The sequence below is a fragment of the Grammomys surdaster genome, unplaced genomic scaffold (assembly GCF_004785775.1).
Source record: "Grammomys surdaster isolate TR1022 unplaced genomic scaffold, NIH_TR_1.0 125630, whole genome shotgun sequence".
NCBI classification, from domain to species: Eukaryota; Metazoa; Chordata; class Mammalia; order Rodentia; family Muridae; genus Grammomys; species Grammomys surdaster.
In genome coordinates, this window is record NW_021620469.1 from 1194696 (window position 1) to 1210846 (window position 16151).

General features: G+C 43.4%; 1 long non-coding RNA gene and 1 pseudogene across 1 annotated transcript; one reads left to right on the top strand and one right to left on the bottom strand.

Moving 5' to 3' along the window:
- Window positions 1-646: 646 nt before the first annotated feature.
- On the top strand, window positions 647-2789 carry LOC114638809 (annotated as a pseudogene).
- A 7928-nt stretch (window positions 2790-10717) lies between these two features.
- Window positions 10718-15531, bottom strand: LOC114638792. The gene is made up of 3 exons (XR_003713920.1): window positions 15449-15531; window positions 14804-14954; window positions 10718-10767 (listed from the first exon to the last, which is right to left on the bottom strand). It is a non-coding gene; the product is annotated as an uncharacterized LOC114638792 (long non-coding RNA).
- Window positions 15532-16151: the final 620 nt, after the last annotated feature.

Here is a 16151-nt window from a genome sequence, read left to right on the forward strand (position 1 = left end):
TTACAGCATGGGACTCTGAGCATTTGCCTGTCAAACAATTCCAATAAAGCTCCCATTAAGTCATTCTCTTATCTCCTGACACTGTAATTAACGTCTCTATAGCATTTCATCTTAATCTTTACTCTTCATCCCATCCCACAAATTGTTCAAAGCTCTTCAGATGTTAATAGATGACCCGTCTTAAATCTGAAATCAAAATCCTGTGCAAACTAAAATTAAAATTAAAAACAAGACAAAAACAAAAAATAACTCCTCAAAGACAGTAGTATGGGAAGTAAAGATGTTATATTTTTAAAGGAGACAATTACTTGATCACAAACTCAAGACAGGAGGCATCCTACTGCAGTTCCCTGAGTATTGACAGGAGAGGGGACTTGCCCTCTGCCTAGTGTGGAAGGCCTCAATAGGCTCTTCTACCCTTCTCAGTGTCCAGCATTCCTGTGGGGAATGTGGTCATGCTCACAAACAACTGATGATAGTGTGTTTCCTGTACATTCACCACACAGATGTGGCAAGGACTCAGATCTTAATTATCACACAGGAAATTGGAGGTCTTTGGCTCTGGGCCTCTTTCCTCACCTGATGGTTTAAAAGTTGTGAGAAGTGACAACGTGACCAATAGAGACCTGGTCAGACCCTGAAGACGATGTTCCTGCTCCTGGTCTTCTTGGTGGCTGTCCTACCAGTTAACACTGAAGGAGGTAAGCAACCATCTGCATCTGTAAAAGTGTGGCATGTGGGTTCCAGCACTGACACTTGCTTGTATGATACCCAGTCAGGCTGTATCTAAGATTTACTCCTGACTTGATTCATCTGAGAAGTTAGCTGAGCCCCAGCTCTTGCACAGGATAAATAGGGCACCAAAGACAGAATGAACTACTTGCAGTTGCACCTGGTGAGACCTCAATCATCTAAAAGTGATGAGTTATAAAAACATCATAGGACCTTACTGGAAAGCTGCAGTTGAAAATGAGGGCTGGAAGTTCCAATTGCACAAATCTAAGAGCAAGCCGCTTTTTCCAGATGTTGCCACCTGTATCAAGACTAGAAGAATTCCAAGAGAAATCTACAGGTCAAGGAACAATAAAAAAAAAAAACCTCTTTCTTCTTTAGAACGTTTCATCAAATTACTCTCTGTTCTGACAGGCAACTCTTCTCTGCCTTTCCCTTACTGTTGAGGAAGACAGGTAGAGTGGGTTTGTTGCAGTTGCTCTGCTTTATCCTGTCTTCCATGGCTAGAGCTATGAGGAATGTTCCATAAGTTTGTGACTAGAGATGGGGGTTCTTTGTTCCAGAGAAGATTATTGATGGTGTTGAGGCTAAACCACACTCCCGCCCTTACATGGCCTATCTGGAGATCAGCACTGACACAGGTGTCACGAAAGCCTGTGGTGGGTTTCTCATAACCTGCCAATTTGTGATGACTGCTGCACACTGTAAAGGAAGGTAAGAGGCTTCTCTTCCTGTGAGGAAACGCAGGAGCAAGAATCTCAGTCCTGTATTTTTCTGAGCCACATCCTTCTAGAAAGGCTATATTCCTGGGAGCTACATCTTACATCTCTCTCCTCTCTGCACTGGGATAGAAAAGATAGAACGTAATGCCTTTCTTGGAAGGACTCTTCCTAAGACCAACACATTTCACTGCTTCATTTGTTTTTCAACAGAGAAATCACTGTCACCCTTGGAGCTCATGATGTGAGTAAGAGAGAATTCACACAGCAGAAGATAAAAGTTGAAAATCAAATCATTCACCCAAAATACAACTTCTACTCCAAACTCCATGACATCATGTTACTGAAGGTGCCATTAGTTTTCTTGCTCTTGCCCTGCTTAAGACTCCCATCCTTATCTCTCCTCCTGGCTCAGGCCTTCAAAATCTTTCCTGTCCAAATCATTTCCTCAGAACCCACTCCTGACTTACCAGTGTGAAAGGAGCCATATCCAAGCATCCTTTACTGCTTTGATATCTCTTCTCTCTTTCCCCCAACAGCTTGAAAACAAAGCAGAGTTGACTCCTGCTGTAGATGTAATTCCCCTGCCTGGTCCCTCTGATTTTATGAAGCCTAGGAAGATCTGCTGGGCAGCTGGCTGGGGGAGAACTGGAGTGAATGAACCTCTGTCAGATACACTGAGGGAGGTGAAACTGAGAACCATGTATAAAGAGATTTGAAATACTATCCAAACTATGACTATAACTTCCAGGTCTGTGTAGGCAGTCCCACAACATTAAAAAATCTGTGTACAAGGTAAGTACACATCTGCTTTTCCTCACTACATCAGGAAACAGGATCAGTGGAGGAAGTGTGCCAAACAGCTCTCCATGGTGCTGACTAATGCCTGTATTCTTAGGCTTCTAGCCCTGAGTCTTCGGAAAAATGAAATCTCTCTTCTGTCTCATCTCTCTGTACCCAAACCCTTTCTGTAACCTTCCCTTGAGGCTAGATATGAGACTGAAAGGAAGTAAAGGGAGTCATGTTAGCAATGGGTTAAGGACAGGGAGGAGGGGGATTAGTCACTAAATCCCTAACTTAGGAATAATAGTGAACCAGGACTTCTTACTCCAATCTGAGAGTAGCTATGTTATGGGAGGTTAAAGTTGGGGGAAAGCAATCTTTGCTCATAGTATGATTTTTTCCCACCTTCAGGGAGACTCTGGGGGACCTCTAGTGTGTCCTGGTGTGGCCCATGGTATCATATCTTATGGGGATCCAGATGCAAAGCCCCCTGCAATCTTCACCCAAATCTCCTCATATGTGTACTGGATTAATACTGTCTTAAAGGGCAAGTAGCTGAATAGCCTGACTTGCATGTGTCAAAGTCTCCAAGAAAGAGGTCATCTAGCACCTATTGAGTTCAACACAGCCTATCCCCAGCCTGTCCCCAAGACAATCTCAAAGACTCACAAGTCTGTTATGATGGATTGTTCCCTGTAATGCACCTCAATAAAGAAATAACCTCATGCACCTGCGTGACTCCAGGCTGTGCTCTAAACACTCAGCCCCTCTCTAAGCATAATGAAGAGTTGATTTGAGCTACTATCCTGCCATGTTAACAATCTTGAGAACTGACTTCCAGCACAGGTGAGACATTTTGGATGACTCAATATTACCCAACATGCATGGGTGTTTACAGTAACATTTCATATCCAGAGTAGTGTGCACTGTTCTGTTATTCTTCTCCACTGTCCTTTCTTCTCCCTTTGTGTCTCTCAGCTCTTCTGCCCACCAACCCCATGCCATAACCACTGTGTCTTTCCACACATCATATGAAATTCTATGTCTAGGTCAAACATGGCTGTTGGTAGCTTGTATCCTCAACACGCAGTCTTCTGTCTCCATCTGAGCTCTCAATAATGTACCTGAAGCAAGAGGAAAGCCTACCTTCAGAGGTCCTTGGACCATGACTGTGGCTACAGTAGGCATCACAGGAGAGCATCCATACTTTCTAGAGGGAAACACAGGGCAGAGTTAGCCATTGTTGGGAAGAGACCCTCCAGTACTTACCATGAAGTAGTACTTCCCATGGTGGCCCTAGACCTGCTTCTTTGCCACCCAAATGTAACAGCCTTTCAGAAGAACGTCAGGGTTAGTTGATCTTCTAAGTGGCCTGCTCCTCTCTTACAAGACAAAATACCAATTGTCTTAAGGCAAGGAAAAGGACACATTAGCTGCAGGATAGTGTGGAGTCTGAAATGGAAGAGACCACACAAGAAGTCTGGTGTGCCTCAAGGAGGCCTAACACAGTGAATGTGGCCCTCTGACTACTGTACCATGAGAACCTGCTGCCAGTAGCAGCCCTAGGCTAGACGCTCAGCACCTCATCCCTCCTCACAGCCTGGCAGTCTCATATTGAGCTTTCCAGATTCAACTCTGTTCAGTAGAGATGTAAAAATAGCTATCAAATGCAAGACTAACTATAAATTCTATTCTAACACTACAGGGCAGGGAACATACGTGGGATTAAATAGCCTAAAAATATCTTTAAACAGTAGAGAATACATGTTGCTTTATTGTTACCTTGGTGACCACTAACCATCATTTATTTTTTTCTAACTTTTGTTTATACTTGTATAATTAAATCACAGGTTCATTCCTCATTTTGCTTTGTACTGGAATGGTTTGAACATATTCTTACTGTGTAGTTCAGACTGACTACCAACTCATGATTCTTCTGCCTCGGCATCCCTAGTGCTGAGATTGCAACCATGCTCCCCCAACTTTGGCTTACACAAAGGTCTCAAAACTTGAAACACAAAGCAGAGATAATAGCTGTGTATTTTCTTAGAAGATGCAAATACTCACAAACCTGCAGCTGAGGGCACACTGCCTCTATACCTCATAGTCTAAGAAGGACATGTACTTAGGCCAGTCTTTCTCCATGAAGCTGGACAACAGGAGTTGAGGAAAGAGTGATTGTCCCACCCTGCACCCTGGTCCACAGCAATACGGGAGCAGGGGTAGACACCTGAGAGCTCAGCTGAGGACACAGGCTTAATGAATGGTTTCCAGAAAAGTCACCTCTACAGAGCAAACCCCATCACATGGTCTCCTAGTATCAAAGGAGCAATTGGTGACCCAAAGGCTCCAAAACCAAGACAAGAGCCTGATCCGATCCCCAACACAGTGTTCACTCTTATGCATGGTGGATTGTGCACAGCAGGAGCAGGCCCAGTGCACTCTGGGAACAAGAGAACAGCCATGGTCTCACAAGGTCAGCAAAGAAACATGTGGATAAGAAGATTTCTTCCATGGTGGGTGCAGTAGCAGTGCTGGGCAGCCTTGCTTAATAAAGCCTCTCAGTGCACCATTAGCAGCAGATACACACTGAGGGGAAGATCAGCTCAGCCAACAGCAGTTGAAGAAAGCATCCAGAGGTCAGCAGATGCTTGCCTAAGCTTTGGAAAAGTGGAAACCATCCCAGAAGTCAGAGCATATGGGCAAGTCTTTAGACCACAGCAATTGCAATTGAGAGGGATGATCAGGTCTAAGTGCTAAACAATGAGTAAAGGAGATTTACCTTCAGAAAACAAAAAATCCTTACAATGAGGAGAATCCAGTCTCTGTGGAGCCAGGGTTATCACTATCCTACCGCAGATGTTGCCACCTGACCCCGTCTGTTCTCTTGCAATCTGAGAACTGTTTATTTTTTTATCAATTGTTTTGTACCTAACAATTTTAAGATGTCTAGAAACATTTTTGAGAAGGAAGGAATATGACTTTGTGTGGCTGAGGGATTCTGGTACCAGACTGCTTATATTAGATTTGTTTCATCAAAATTTTAACTTGACAAATAAAGACTGTATGTAATTATGACACAGAACATGATTTTTTTTTTGCTTCATGTGTACAGGAAGGATGACCAAATCAAGCTAATTAATATTTTAATTATCTTAGATACTTTGCATACTAACATCTAAAATCTTTCAGTGAGTTTTAGTTATAAAATACAGTGTTAGTAAACGGGATATGGTAGCACACTCCTGTAATTCTAGGACTTTGGGGCAGAGGTTCGAAGACCAGAAATTCAAGATCATGCTTGGCTGCATACTGAGTTTATGAACACCCTGGGCTACATGAGAAGGAAGTGTTCTCTCTCTCTCTCTCTCTCTCTCTCTCTCTCTCTCTCTCTCTCTCTCTCTCTCTCTGCCAGGCTGCCCTTAATCTCTCTGGCAAATAAATCCTACCTTTAATTATGGTCTATTTTAATTATGTTTTACTTAGGAAACAGCTCACCCCTATAGGTAAAAACCTGTAAGAGAAAGTCATACAGTGAATATTTTGTTCTTTGAAACTCCTTCTATGTGACTCCTGAGAAGGTGAGCACACTCCAGTGGGAGGCCACAAAATATTGGGATGCACAAAATTTCTTCTGGAAAAAATGTCCCAAAATCTGGCCAAAGTGGGAGTGGGGTGAATCTGGGAAGAGCTGGAGAACAAGAGAGTCAAGACAGATTAAACTATCAGTGATTGTATTTGTCAGGGTTTTCTAGAGGATCAGAACTGATAGAACTTATTAGGGTAGTGTACTGGCTGGTTTTGTATGTCAACTTGACACTAGCTGAAGTTATCACAGAGAAAGAAGCCTCCCTTGAAGAAATGCCTCCATGAGATTCAGTTTGATGGCATTTTCTCAACTAGTGATCAAGTGGGGAGGACCCAGCCCATTGTGAGTGAGCTGGTAATCCTGGGTTCTATAATAAAGCAAGCTGAGCAAGCTAGGACAAAAAAGCCAGTAAGCAGCATCCTTCCATGATCTCTGCATCAGCTCCTGCCTCCAATTAATGCCTTGTGTGAGTTCCAGTCCTGGCTTCTTTTGGTGATAAACTAAATAAACCCTTTTCTTCCCAATTTACTTCTTTGGCATGATGTTGTGTATAGGAATAGGACTCTTTACTATGACAAACTGATACCAGCATAGTGGAGTATTCTGTGACATCCTGACCATATCTTTAGAAGGACTGTGGAAGGACTTTGGAACATTGGGCTAGAAGAACCACTGGAATGTTAAGAGCTCTGGGGGATGTCTGTAAGAACTTGGAGGATAATATTGAGAACAATGCAAAGATGGAGGCCTGGCTTGGGAAATTTCAGAGGGAAGATTAAAGACTCTTATCAGGGCCATTGCTGTTTTGATTGTGAAGACTCTGAGGTTTTAGTTAGCTGGGGCTGAAGAATTCACTGTGATTAACAAGATACCAGAACTACTAAAGTAATACATTCATATTACTGGAACAATTGATGCTGGTTAGCTAGAGATAAGAAATGAGCAGTGACTAAGAAGAGACTAGAATCACTTAGGTGAAATCATCTGGGAAGTGTTTCCTGGGAGCACAGAGAAGTTGTGTTCCAGAGGCAGCCATGATTGTACTTTATGTTGGCAGCCAGACTTGGTAATGTCTAAGAGTAACCAAGATGGTACTGGTCTTGAAACATGAAGGGGAAGCAGCTGATGCTTGCCACTGTGAGAGGCCAGGAGAGGCCACTAGTGAAGGTCCAACCTCAGTGGCAGTTGAAGGCCCAGGACTGAAGGGATCGTGCAGAGACATGAGGCTTAGCACCATGAAAAGAGCCTATGAGAGGCTAGTTGTGAAACTGCAGTCCAGTTGCTGCAGTAGACAGTAGCGTTTTGGAGATGCCAGTACCACGAGATGGCCACCAAGAAGAGCAGGAGCAGTGGAGTACAGGCAGCCAGAGCCTAAAATACAAAGTGTGTGATATAAAGGGCAGAGGTGGAGAAGTGAACCAATCCATTGAAGGAGCCTAGAATATCATACATGGGTCTCAGACATTGGACAGATAGAGTTTGATTTTGCTTTTGATTGTGGCTGTGTCCTGATATTTTTCCCACTTAAAGGAAGAAAGTATTTTAGTGGAGCCCACAGTTAAGAGACTTTGAGTTGTAAAATGATTTTGAATTTCAAAAGAGATTGGATATTTTATAGGGAATGAAATTTTAATATATAAAAATTTGTAAAGACCTTGGGACTTTTAAAGTTATTTAGATCTTGGGAATGAATAGGAAAGTAAGGATTTAGGCTTAATAGTGATATACTTGTGTGTCAAGTTGACAAGGAGTCAGTTATACTGTCTGGTTTTGTGTGTTAACTTGACACAAGCTGAAGTTACGTTTCCTTGAGGAAATGCACCCATGAGATCCAGTTAGAAGGCATTTTCTCAATCAGTGATCAAGGGTGGAGGGCACAATCCCATTTGGGTGGGCTGGTAGTCCTGGGTTCAATAAGAAAGTAAGTTCAGCAAGTCAGAGGTAGCAATCCAGTAAGCAGCACCCTTTATGGTCTCTCTGTATCAGCTCCTGCCTCCACGTTCCTGTCCTGTGTGAGCTCCTGTCCTGACTTCCTTTGGTGATGAACAGCAATGTGGAAATATAAGCTGAATGAACCCTTTCCTCTCCAACTTGCTTCTTGGTCATGATGTTGGTGCAGGAATAGAAACCCAGGTAGCTTACAGCCTGTGGTCTAGCTAATCCAACAATGGCTGTCTACTAACAGAAATTCCAAGATTCCAGTAGTTGTTCAGTTCACATGGCTAGATATCTCAGCTGGTCTTCAGTGTATGCCAATTTCCTGAAAAAAATTAGGGTTTACTGTGTGTGAAGGGATTTATTTGCCAGAGAGAGAAAGAGACAGAGAGAGAAAAGAGGGGATAAACGGTAGAGAGGTGAGAGAAGGGGGAGAGAGGAGAGCAAGAGAAGGGGGAGAGGGGCAAAGAGAAGACAGGAGAGAGAGAGGGGAAGGAGAGAGCAGAGGGAAAGAGGGGAGAAAGGGAAGAATAGAGGAAGAGAGTAGAGGGGGAAAAGTAGAGAGGAGAGAATAGAGCAGATGAGAGTAGAGGGGAGAGAAAAAGTAGAGAGGAAAGATTAGAGGAGGGAGAGAGAGTAGAGGGTGAGAGAGTAGATGGGAGGGAGCATAGAGGGGAGGATGCATAGAGAGGAGGGGGTGTATAATGTAGGGGGATAGATAGGGAGACAGAGAGGTAAGAGAGGGGAGAGAAAGAAACAAAAAGAGAGAAAACACTTCCTTCTTCCATTTCCCCTGTATAGGCTGCCACCAGAAGGAGTGGTCCAGATTAATGGTGGATCTTCCCAGTTTGACAGATATGGATTAAAGATGGGTCTTCACATTTCAAAGGGTTTAGATGAGAAAAAATTCTTGACAGCAATACCCAACCTCTTGGGCTTAAGTTAATCCCAGATGAAGTCAAGTTGCTAACCAGCAATAGCCATCACAGTGATTAACTCCAAATCACCAATTATGCATCAGTGCTGCATTAAGAAAAGAAATAAAAGCACTTCCCTCAGAGCCATTTATCTAAGAATTAGTCACTGTTAAATTCTCTACATCACACTACCATGTGTTCAGTTCTCTGTCTCTGTTTTATGAGTCTGGTTTGTGCCTGACAGAGGCTGTCTTATGAATCTGTCCATGTCTGTATCTGTGCCAGTATGTCTGTCTGTCTGTCTGTCTGTCTGTCTGTCTGTCCTTCACAAAGGGCTTTGCTCTGTATGTACTAAACAACACAGAAAGCATCACACAGGGAATGAATGGGATACTCTACAGACACCCTTAACAGAAATGTGCAAGGGATTGAATCACTGACTCCAACTGACTCAGACAACAACCATAAAAGTTCATCAACCAATATACCCAAATATGCTCAACATTTATGGTGGATATTCACTTGAGAAGATCCCTTTCAGCCTGTGTGATTGTTGCTTTCAGTAAATGATCCACATGCACAGTTCTGTGTCAGGGAAAGGAAGTAACAGTTTAGATTCTGCAAGCTGATTATGTGGGAACTCAAGGCAAGTAGGCTTGGTTGTTACACTATTCTCTGAATGGCAAGTTAAATCAGCAGCATGAACACACAGTAGGACAGCAGTCTTAAGTCTTAGTGACTTCAAGATGTATCATTATCTTGGATGTAAAATCTAGCAAAGCTCCCAGTTTCTTAGAATGAAATAGATTTTTATCATAATACTGTAGGGCGCTTAGCATGCGCTCCGGTCACAGGGCGGCGGCGACAGAGAGTCAGTCGTCTCTGATGGCGGGCATGCAGAGCCGACCACCACGGAAAGAAAGGCTTCTCATCCCCTGTTCCATGAGCTGGCACACAGCAACAAGAGACACTGGACACAAGCTGTGAGGCTAACTAGAGTACAGAGAGTGCTGGGGCAGGCGGCCCCATGGCTAGCTTGAGTCCCTCCCCTGCCCCATGAGGGCAGGGGCGGGCAAGATTTTTGACTTACTCGGATCCAAAATTCACAAGACATGTAGAGATTTGGGATGTGTTGATTCATTAACAGATGGCGGGCTTGGGTGGTGAATGATAAAATGCTCTCCCGAAACATGTCGGAAGGTGTTTCGCTTATATATTGGAAACGGAGGAGAAGGGCGGGGCCAGAGAAATCTTGAGGCAGAGACTTGTTCTCTCTGCCCTCTCTCTGGGCTCTGGGGAGCGTGGCCAAATTACAGTCCCACATCCCACCCTTTGTTCTTTCATAAAAAAAAGGGGGCATCTCTGAATGTGGAGTCATGTGACAAGTGACTCTCATGTGAGTCTCTCCGTGGGAGGGATTGTGGAAGTTGAAGCTGAGAGAGTCAGAATGCTTGGGAAGGCCCAAATCACCTACCGTGTGAGGCTAGTCTCAGAGACCAGCACACGGGGCTTCTAGGGCCTTATCACCAGGCTTTCTGGTCTCCACAGCTCACTGTCTCACAATTCTCTCTCTTAGGAGAGGTGTCACCTGTGATAAAAATTTTGGATGAGGAAGTCGAAAGAAAGTATTATGTAGGCCAGAGGTATTAGTGTAATCACGTCACAGGGTAAGGGGAGCTGGAGGAGGGGGGTAGGGAAGGTAAGGGATCATTGAATCAATTGAATTTATGTGGTACAGTTTGAGGGTAGTAATATCTGACTAATCTAGATAGACATTACGTTTTCCTCACTAACATGTCACTTCAGCTATGTGACTTTGGCAAGAGTTCATCTGTAGTTGGTATCGAGTATCTCTGGGTCTTCAGTCAGACGAGATGACTGGGAGAAGGCAGTTTGTCAGGTTTCAGGAGATGGCGCTGTCTCGGCATCAGCTTGTCTCTGGAGTCTGTAGTCTATCGAGATGTAGGCAGCTTGTCTCTGTTGGATCTCTGGATATAATCACAGGGAAGCAGCATCTCCAGCAGGGAGATGTCTGAAAGGTGAGTATTGAATCACTCTTGGAAAGTCAAAAGTGTTTGAGGAAATTGGATGGCTGAAGGAGAAAACATTGTGTTAGTAACATCTGGGGTAGATATCCACAGTTTGTCTGTGAAGGAAAATTAGTTGTTAATTAAAAGCTGAAAGGTCGTGGTGATCAGCATGTTGATTTAACCTGTGGAAGTAAATTTAGATGACTTTCAAACCTTGAAGAAATTTTAAAAGTTGAAAAAAAATGTTGAGAATATATCATGAGTGAAAAGGAGACATTTAAACAAAAAACAAAAAATTTTGGGTTGAAAAGCACAAACACTGTTGTTTTAGGCAACCCTGTTTGGGAGAAAATTATTAACGAAGGGTTTTAAATCAGTGGGGGAAGGGGCCTGTTAGAAGCCAAGGCGTTCCCCCTTTTGTTTTTCTTAGAGAAAAGAAAGGCTAACTTTGAAGAAAAGTTTAAAGAGAAAAACATGAAAGTTTGATAACAGAGTCAGAAGGAGTGAAAGGCTGTGTGAGACTGAGCTATGGCAGGGAGGCACCTAGAGGCTAGTATCTAGAGTCAGCAGCTCACTGTTCTCAGAGGGGGAGGGGAGGACAGGCAGTGGCAGTTTCTCTAGGCTCAGTCTGGAGTTTTTGGTTGTGAGAAAGAAACTGTAAGGTAAACAGAGGTGAAGGGGTGCAGATTGAGTCTCAGACTCTCTGTTATCATGCAAGCCAGCTGGGCTATAGCTGGCCATAAATGACGTAGAAGGTGAAGTGGGGGAGGGGCAAACAGCGAGCCAGCCCTGTTGTTACAGGTGAGTCAGCTGGGCTGTAACCAGCCAGTTGCAAATGGGGGAATTTTAGCGCGAAAAGTTAACCCCTGGGGGAGGGGCAAACCTCTTTGTAGGCAGAGCATGGGAGATTTCTTGGGGGGAGGGTAAAGAATGGCGATTAAGGAGTCTCTGCCATTTTGTGGAGAACACGTGGAGAGAGAAGCTTAGTTTTTTGAATTAGGCAGAAGTTAGATTGTAGTTAACAATTAGAGAAAAGTGAGAAGGAGAGAGAGTGGGGGTGGAGATGGATGGACAGAGATGTAACTCACAGTTTTTGTAGGCACCAGTGGGGAGAGTTTCTGAGCTGGCTTTGTGTACCTGTCCACCACTAACCGGGGGGGGGATGGTGTCCCGTGTGTCTTGGGAGCGCGAGGGCGTGGAGTTGTCTGTGTCTCTTGTCTGGAGCATATGTCTCAGGAGGGCAGAGATCGTCATAGAAGCAGGCGCAGAAAGCTTGGCATTTGGATAGGAATGAACTAGTCAGATCTCAGCGGGAGTAGGTGTAAGACTCTTGGATCTGCTCTGGGCCTCAGACGTCTCGGGGAGTTGAGTGTGCAGCAGGGCAGGTTATGGGGGCGGGTGACTGTGTTTGGACAGCCTGTGCACCAAAATTGGCCTCTATTTTGAGTGTCTGTGGACACGTAGCAAAATAGAGGTAAGGGAGCGTACGCAGGGCATGCGCTGGGAAAACAGGAGTCTAAACGTTGTGTCCCATTGGAAATGATTCTTTCATTCATGGAGTTTGCCCCACATTGGGAGCCAGATATAGGGCGCTGCGCATGCTCCGGTCACAGAGAGGCAGTCTCTGATGGTGGGCGTGCAGAGCCGACCCCCGCAGAGAGAAAGGCTTCTCATCCCCTGTTCCATGAGCTGGCACACAGCAACAAGAGACACAGGACACAAGCTGTGAGGCTAACTAGAGTACAGAGAGTGCTGGGGCAGGCGGCCCCACGGCTCGCTTGAGTCCCTCCCCTGCCCCATGAGGGCAGGGGCGGGCAAGATTTTTGACTTACTCGGATCCAAAATTCACAAGACATGTAGAGATTTGGGATGTGTTGATTTATTAACAGATGGCGGGCTTGGGTGGTGAATGATAAAATGCTCTCCCGAAACATGTCGGAAGGTGTTTCGCTTATATATTGGAAACGGAGGAGAAGGGCGGGGCCAGAGAAATCTTGAGGCAGAGACTTGTTCTCTCAGCCCTCTCTCTGGGCTCTGGAAAGCGTGGCCAAATTACAGTCCCACATAATACAATACAACAGATAGAACCAAAACATGCACTGAGCTTTCAAAAATTAGGGGAAAAAAGATTTTAAAATCTTCTTACTTTAGAATATCCGTTGGCAGATGTTTATCTGCTTTATCTAAGAAGTGGGACCAATGGAGCACATATTGTATCTCTTTCAAAAAGTCCCTTGACATTTACACGCTCACCATTTTACACGGTAATAAAATTGGAAAATTTGTTAAGAATTCAGATTTTCTTTTGGCAGCTTATTGTAGTTTTGGCCTATTACTAACTTGGATGTTCCTTAGACAAGTAACATTCAAATAGTTTCAGTCATTTTATTTGTTAGATGCTATAATCTGTCTCAGTACAAGTAATCCTTCCTATTGAAGAAAGTTGTTACTAATTCTTGCCAACAGAGTATAGAAAAAGTCACTTTTTGTTATACAATCCAAATGTGACTACTTTTATCTGAGCCAGTTTTTTGAGACAATTGTTTTGTAATCCAAAATTGCCTTTAATTTTTGATCTTCCTCCCTCTACCTAAGTGTAGTGGTTACAGGCATGTGTCACCATGCTGCTTATATGGTGCTAGGGATCAAACCCAGGACTATATGCATGCAAGACAATTCTGTCAACTGAGCTGTACTCCTAATGACCACCAAAACTATTTGAGAATGACCACTAGCAAGTACACTTATTCAATTAAAGTTACAGTGATTATTACTATTATGTCACAAAGCATATTTCATGTAAAACAAATAAAATATAGTTTGGCGATACATTCACATTAACAACTTGTTTTAACTCAAGAAAAAATCCTCAGTGAATTTCTTTCAGATCAACTGATAGCCATTTGAAAAGTATTAAAGTTAATAGCCATTTGAAAAGTATTAAAGTTCAAACAATTTTATTATTTTATGTGGAGATCAGAAGAAGCCACACAAATCACCTGGATTTGGAGTTATAAATGGTTGTTGGACAGCAGGTTGGTGCTTAAAATCAAACTCCTGTCCTCTGCAAGAGCAACCAGTGTCCTTCACCACTGAGCTTCTCTCCAGGTCAACATGATAAAATCTAAACATTAGATTTGTATGTGAAATAAGGTGTTGAGCTGAAATGTCATTGTTCCTTTGCCTGAAGGGTTACAGGAGACAGGAACCAGGTCTTGGTGGCTTGGGAAGAACACCAGAGGATGGTGGCCTCCATATTTGGACATTTATTTGTACAGGATTTCAACACAGTTCTGATTAGCACAAGGCTTAAAAGGCCAGCTGGATTACTCCTCTTTTGACAATTAATTGTTGAGGGAAATTAAGATTTACATCTCTCTTGAAAATATTAAACAGAAACTTAAATTCTTTTGTGGAGAGCTTAAAATAAGATCTTAGCCAATTAGCATCTCCTAGAAACTTTAGAAAATAATTTGAAATACATAAACTATCTTTGTTTTTTGTTTGTTTTTCCAGACCCATTATCTGTTTTTTATTGTATATTTTATGTATTTACCTTTCAATATTATCTTCTCTCCCATTCTCCCCCAAAACCACTTATCTTATACTCCCTCCTCCTTATGAGGAGGACTCCTTCCAAGGTGAGGGTCACCAGGGTTTTTCTTCTCTATCCCAGGGCAGAGCCCCTAGAGAGACTTGAGATGGACCACTGCCTTCACAGAAGGACATGGTTCAGGAAAACAGGAATGAGAACCCCCTGAAACTCCACTTTACACTACATGAGTTGAACCCACGACTTTGAAAGTGGTAGACAGGCATTCTACAATTGAATTACACCCCAGTTCATGTCTGAGCTTTGGTGACACCAGGACAAGTCAAGAGCTGTAGTTTTTCTCCTGACTAAAGTCCTGTTTAAAGCTCTGACCTCTAGAAATGGAGACTACATATGAATGGTCCAGTGAGGCCTTGTGCTCCCTTTTTCTTCTCAGTGTAAGGAGAACCCATCTGGAGATGTGCAGTGCTCAGAGCCTTCCTCAGGCCTCTGCTGTTTTGTGACTCTGGCTCCTGCATTTCTTTACAGGAAAAGAAGCCTCTTACCTTCCTTTGCAGTATGCAGTAGTCATCACAAATTGTTGGGTTATAAGAAACCCACCACAGCTTTCCTCAAAACTTCTGTCAACGATGATCTTCAGATGAACCATGTAAGGGCAGAAGTGTGGTTTTGCTTGAACACCATCAATAATCTCCTCTGTAACAAAGAACCCACAGTTCATTGTCACAACCTTGCAGGACACCCCAACACAGTGTTAACAAGGAAAGAAGGAGTAAAGCTGATCGACTGCTCCAAGCCCACTCCAGCTCACATGGGGCTCAGGCACCTCCACACATCTTTGGTCTTTTCTCTACTGTTCATCTTTCATCCCCAGTGCTCCATGTCCACCATTACCCTTCATTCAGAACACAATGGGCATTAATGTTTCTGACTTTCCACTTCATCAGACATTTCTCCACACTCATCTTGTCTTTCTCAACACAAGGGAATACAAGAGAATCAGAACAGAGAGTAATTTGATGAAATATGTGAAGAGGAATTAGTTTTTCATTCTTCCTTTACCTGCATATTTCCCCTGGACTATGTTAGCTTAGGATCCTTCCTCATGTTAGGGTATTTGTTATGAAAGGTAAGAGATTAAAATTGGTTGCTGAAAACTGACAAGTTAGGAAGATGAAGACAAAACTCACCAGCTCCAGCTCCTGAAGGCAAGAGAAGTGTCATCAGGAATAGTTAGGACCTGCATTTTGCCGGTGGTGCAGCCTGGGTGAGCTTCTGGTGTGTTTCTGTCCTAGTTCTTGCTTTTATAGTTCCAATGTGGGAAAAAGGAAGGGCTGGAAACCACAGACCTGGCTTGGACAAGTTCTACTTCCCTTATCAGAAATTCTCATGACCCTGCTCTCTAGTAGTGTTGAATCTGTGGCCAGATTCTAAGACTCCTGAATCCCATGATAAGATGGCAACCACACCCTTCACAGTGGCTTGCTGGAGGCAGGACAGGAACACAAAGGAAGTGGGACCTGGATCAGCAATCATGGAACTGTTCTCCTAAGCATCCGCATATTATTGTCAGCTTTGAGACCCATACTGCTTATGTGTAAAATCTCACCTCTGTCATTGTAGCACAAACACAGGTATCTGTAGTGTATGAACATATGGGTGAGAGGGAGTACATTTTATTTACAAAAACTGGTAGTGGACTGATTTAGCCTGAAGGGCATTGTTTGTGTTGACCAGCGTGAGGGCATCTCATCTTTATTCAAATAAGTAGGAGATGAGAAAATGTGGGTGTGAGGGATGAAGATATGGGGAAATTGTGTTGAATACATAGAATGTAGGGCATGACCAAAACTAAAATTAAGTCAGTGGTTTTCAACCTTCCTAATGGTGTGA